The sequence below is a fragment of the Hylobates moloch genome, unplaced genomic scaffold (genome assembly GCF_009828535.3).
Source record: "Hylobates moloch isolate HMO894 unplaced genomic scaffold, HMol_V3 SCAFFOLD_3, whole genome shotgun sequence".
Lineage (NCBI taxonomy): Eukaryota > Metazoa > Chordata > Mammalia > Primates > Hylobatidae > Hylobates > Hylobates moloch.
In genome coordinates, this window is record NW_026652278.1 from 41240721 (window position 1) to 41246720 (window position 6000).

Here is a 6000-nt window from a genome sequence, read left to right on the forward strand (position 1 = left end):
CACTTTTCCAGCATAGGACAGTGGTCCAGCCCGCGCAGTCAGCATTGTTCTCAGGGACGATATGGCAGCCCCACACAGAGGCCAAAAGCAACAGAGCAACTCCAGGATTTATGAGTTGGGACAGTCGTCCTCTCATTCATGATACATGGAGGGACTCGGGACTCAGCAGGTTCCCCTATTGTTTTTTTGGGTTTTTGATTTTGTTTTTGTTTTTTTTGAGACAGAGTCTCGCTCTGTCAGCCAGGCTAGAGTGCAGTGGTGCGATCTCGGCTCACTGCAACCCCCGCCTCCTGGGTTCCAGCGATTCTCCTGCCTCAGCCTCTGGAGTAGCTAGGATTACCTGTGCGTGCCACTGCACTCCATTAATTTTTTGTATTTTTAGTAGAGATGGAGTTTTGCCATATTGGCCAGGCTGGTCTCAAACTCCTGACCTCAGGTGATCCGCCCGCCTTGGCCTCCTAAAGTGCTGGGATTACAGGCATGAGCCACTGCACCCACCCCACAGTCTTTCAACAGGGAGGATAATGATAAAAAATTCCATCATCCCAGATTTTCAGAGGTGGAAATAGGCTCAGAAAGGCTGAATAGTTTGCCCAGGATCATCTAGGAAGCAGATTCAAACCTCCACTCAGCTCTTTAGACTTTAGATCTCATTGTACCATGTGGATTTCCTGTAGTAATAGCTTCCAAGCCGATGTTCGTCCTTGCGAAACAAATAGACCGTTGCTTTTTACATGTGTATGTAACTTTACCTTTTTCCCATGTACTGTCTTACTTGATCTCTTAACCTTGCCTATTTTGGAGGGCATGAGACCAGATTTCACAGTCTTACCCAGTCCACTTCGCCAGGCTACTTTGAGACCAGTTATCACCACTGCCTGCAGAATCTCCTTCCCTTCCTTTTGGGGGTAATCCAGGTCTTAAACCAGTGTAAGCTCTTTTTCCTATTGCACTGGAGTGATAGAGAGTTTCTGGGATCTTTCAAGAAGTTTGGAAGAGGCCAGGTGTGGTGGCTCACACTTGTAATCCCAGCACTTTGGGAGGCTGAGGTGGGTGGATCACTTGAGGTCAGGAGTTCAAGACCAGCCTGGCCAACATGGTGAAACCCCATCTCTACTAAAAATACAAAGTTAGCCGGGCGTGGTGGCAGGCTACTCGGGAGGCTGAGGCAAGAGAATCGCTTGAACTTGGGAGGCGGAGGTTGCAGAGAGCGGAGGTTGCAGTGAGCCGAGATCGTGGCACTGCACTCCAGCCTGGGCGACAGAGTGAGACTCTGTCTAAAAAAAAAAAAAAAAAGAAAAGTTTGGAAGAGGGGTATGAGGAAGAGTCATTTTCACCTGTGACACCACTACAGAGACAGCCACTGCTTGCATGGTGTTTCTCTGCAGTCTTCTTGCTGTGCGTATAGGAAGGGGTCACGTACTCAGTGTTGGAACTCTTCCCCTCAGTAGCCTATTTATACTGAGCATTTTCCACATGGATACCCTTGAAAAAAGTATGTCTTTTGTTGTTGCTGTTGTTGTTGTTGTTGTTGTTGTGTTGTCGTCATCGGCTCTTTGGTATCATATTGTATTCTTTGTTTATTGAATCCTCTGTGGGGGTTTTATGGTGTTTTCAAGTTCTGATCTGTGATAAACTTTCTTGTGCAGAGTATGTGTGTGATTTTCTGATTATTCCCTTAAATTGCCAGGTTATGGAATATGAATATATTATTTAACTTTATATGTTGAAAAATGTTTAATCTACAGAAAAGTTGTTGAAATAGTCCAGTGAATTCCCATATACCCTTCACCCTGTATTGACCAATGTTGTTTGTTTCATGTGCTGTCCATTCTCTCTCTTATGTGTGTATGTGTGCGTGCGCACCTATGTGTTTTGCCAAATCATTTGAGAGTAAGTTGCAGATGTTATGACTCCTTACCCCTAAATACTGCATCAAGTGTCATCTAATAACAAGGTCAGTATGTGATAAGGAATTTTCCATCACTCAGAGGGAAGTCTGGCCTTTGTCTTCTTTCTCTTTGTTATAGACAATTATATACCAGTAAATCTGACAACTTAGATGAGATGGACACGTTCCTTGAAAGACACAAATTGTCAAAAGAGACATGAAAAGAAATAGAAGATTTGAATATTCCCTTACCTGTTAAAGAAATTGAGTCATAATTGAAACCCTTCCCATAAAGAAACTTCCAGGCCCACATGACTTCACTAATGAATTCTATTCAACATTTAAGGAAGGAATTATACCAATCTTACATAACATTTTAGAAAACAGGGAAGCCCTTCCCAACTGACTTCACGAGGCTAGTATTACCCCTCTACCAAGTCAAAGATATTTCAAGAAAAAGCTCCAAGCCCTTAAAAACAATTCCAAAAGTCCTTAACAAAATACTAGCAATTCGAATCCAGCGATATATAAAAATGAATTTTTTATATAATTGATTTTCAAATATTATACCAACCTTACATGATGACCAAGTGGAATTTTCCCAGGGATTCAAGATTGATATATTATTTGAAAATCAGGGCTGGGTGCAGTGGCTCATGCCTGTAATCTCAGCACTTTGGGAGGCTGAGGTGGGCGGATCACAAGGTCAGGAGTTCAAGACTAGCCTGGCCAACATGGTGAAACCCTGTCTCTACTAAAAAAAATAACAAAAATTAGCCGGGCATGGTGGTGCATGCCTGTAATCCCAGCTGCTTGGGAGGCCGAGGTGAGAGAATTGCTTGAACCTGGGAGGCAGAGGTTGCAGTGAGCCAAGATGGCGCCACTGCACTCCAGCCTGGATGACAGAGCAAGACTCCATCTCAAAAAAAAAAAAAAAAAAAATCAGGCAGGGTCCGGTAGCTCACACCTGTCCAGCACTTTGGGAAGCCGAGGCCAGCGGCTCGGCTAATTTTTGTATTTTTAGTAGAGACAGGGTTTCGCCATGTTGGCCAGGCTGGACTCGAACTCTTGACCTCAGGTGATCCACCCCACCTCAGCTTCCCAAAGTGCTGGGATTACAGGCGTCAGCCACTGCGCCCAGCCTACAGGTAACATTTAATGATAAAATATTGAACACTTTCCCCCTTAGATCTGCACCAAGACACCACTTCTCCTCAAACTTGTATTTGAGATCCTAGTCAGTGTAGTAAGGCATAAACATTGGAAAGGATGAAGTAAAACTGTTCACGGACTACATGATCACATACATAGAGAATACTAAAAATGCTACCACTAATGACAATTAACAAGGTGCAGGATATAACTCAACATTAACAATTCAATTGTCTGTGTACTAGCAACAAAATTAAAATAGAATTTTTGATCACAGCAAAATATAAGGAATTTAGGGGTAAAGTTCTAAAAATGTGTAAAACCTGTACACTGAAAACTTCAAAGCATTGCTAAGAGAAAAATTTAAAGATCCGAAAGGATGTTTTCTCACATTTATGGATTGGAAGGTGATGGATGGGAGGAAAAATATTTCTCACTTGTGTTGGGATCATAACTGAGGTCCTGTGATGCTGTAATGTAATAAGATATGCCAGGCACAGTGGCTCATGCCTTTAATCCTAGCACTTTGAGAGGCTGAGGTGGGAGGATCATTTGAAGCCAGGAATTTGAGACCAGCCTGGGCAACATAGTGAGACCCCCACTGCCATCACTACAAAAACATAAAATAAAATTTAGCCAGGCCTGGTGGTGCAAACCTGTAGTCCTAGCTAATTGGGAGGCTGAGGCAGGAGGATCCCTTGAGCCCAGGAATTCAAGGTTGAAGTGAGCTGTGATCACACCACTGCACTCTAGCTTGGAAGACAGACTGAGACCCTGTCTCAAAAAAAATCAACTGGGCACGTTGGTTCATGCCTGTAATCTCAACACTGGGAGGCTAAGGTGGTTGAATTGCTTGAGCCCAGGAGTTTGAGACCAGCCTGGGCAACATTGTGAAACCCCATCTCTACAAAAAATACAAAAATTAGCCAGGCGTGGTGTGCGTGCTTGTAGTCCCATCTACTTGGGAGGCTGAGGTGGGAGAATTGCTTGAGCCCAGGAGGTCAAGGCTACAGTGAGCCATGATTGTACCACTGCACTCCAGCCTGGGCGATAGAGCAAGACCCTGTCTCAAAAATAAATAAAATGTACATGGACATGAAAAGAATCCTGAATAGCTAAGTTAATTTTGAAAAAAAGGGACAAAGTTATCCATCCTGATAGCAAAGCTTATAGAAAACTGTAGTAATCAAGACAGTGTGGTATTGCCCCAAGGGCAGGCATATAGATAAAGGAAATAGAATTGAGAGTCTAGAAATAGATCCACACATTGATTTCAGTTGTTTTTGACAAGAGTGTCATTGTAATTCAATGAATGAAAAATAGTCTTTCAACAAATCATTCAAGAATAACTGGATGGGCTGGGTGCAGTGGCTCACGCCTGTAATCCCAGCACTTTGGGAGGCCAATGTGGGCGGATCACCTGAAGTCAGGAGTTTGAGACCAGCCTGGCCAACATGGCAAAACCCCATCTCTACTAAAAAATACAAAAATTAGCCGGGTGTGGTGGGGGCACCTGTAATCCCAGCGACTTGGGAGGCTGAGACAGGAGAATCACTTGAACTGGGGAGATGGAGGTTGCAGTGAGCTGAGATTGTGCCACTGCACTCCATCCTGGGCCACAGAGTGAGACTCTGTCACAGTAAATAAATAAATAAATAACTGGATGTCCTTTGGGTAAACAATTTAACCTTAACCCTTACTTCACAGTATATATAAAATTAACACAAAAAGGGCCAGGCTCAGTGGCTCACGTCTATAATCCTAGCACTTTGGGAGGCCAAGGTGGGTGAATCACCTGAGGTCAGGAGTTTGAGACCAGCCTGGCCAACATGGTGAAACCCCGTCACTACTAAAAATACAAAAAATCTTAGCCAGGCATGGTGGCATGCGCCTGTAGTCCCAGCTACTCGGGAGGCTGAGGCAGGAGAATCACTTGAATCTGGGAGGCGGAGGTTGCAGTGAGCCGAGATTGTGCCACTGACTCCAGCCTGGGCCACAGAGCAAGACTTTGTGTCAAAAAAAAAAAAGTAGCCAGGTGTGGTGGTGTGCACCTGTAATCTCAGCTATGTGGGAAGTCTGAGGCAGGAAAATCACTTGAACCCAGGAGGCAGAGATTGCAGTGTGCCAAGATCACTCCATTGCATTCCATCCTGGATAACAGAGCAAGACTCCATCTCCAAATAATAAACTATTAGAAAATAAATAATAAAAAAATTAACACAAAAAGGACTACAGCCAGGCTCAGCAACTTACACCTATAATCCCAGTACTTTGGGAGGCTAAGGTGGGAGGATTGCTTGAGCCAGCCTGGGCAACATAATGTGACCCCACCTCTATAAAAAATTAGGCAGATGTGGTGGTGCATGTCTGAGGTCCCAGTTACTGGAGAGGCTGAGGTGGATCCCTTGAGCCCAGGTTGTACTCCAACCTGGGTGACAGAGCAAGACCGTCTCAAAAAATAAGTAAATAATACTACAGATTTAAACAAAAACTAAAACCATGAAACTACAAGGAAATGGGGGGAAATCTTTTTGGAAAAGATTGACAAATTGAAGTTTTTTAATTTTAAAAATGTCTTCTCTCTTTTATATGTTTTTTTGTTGTTGTTTGTTTGTAAATAGAGATGGTCTTGCTCTGTCACCCACGCTGGAATGCAGTGGTGCAATCATAGCTCACTGCAGCCTCACACTCCTGGACTCAAGAGCTAGGCGCAGCTCAGCATTCCTGAGTAGCTGGAACTACAGGTGCACACCACCACACCTGGCTAATTTTTAAAAATATATATTTTTTAGGCTGGGCGCAGTGGCTCACACCTGTAATCCCAGCACTTTGGGAGACCGAGGCGAATGGATCACCTGAGGTCAGGAGTTCAAGACCACCCTGGCCAACATGGCAAAACCCCGTCTCTACTAAAAACAACAAAAATTAGCTGGGTGTGGTGGTGGGCGCCTGTAATC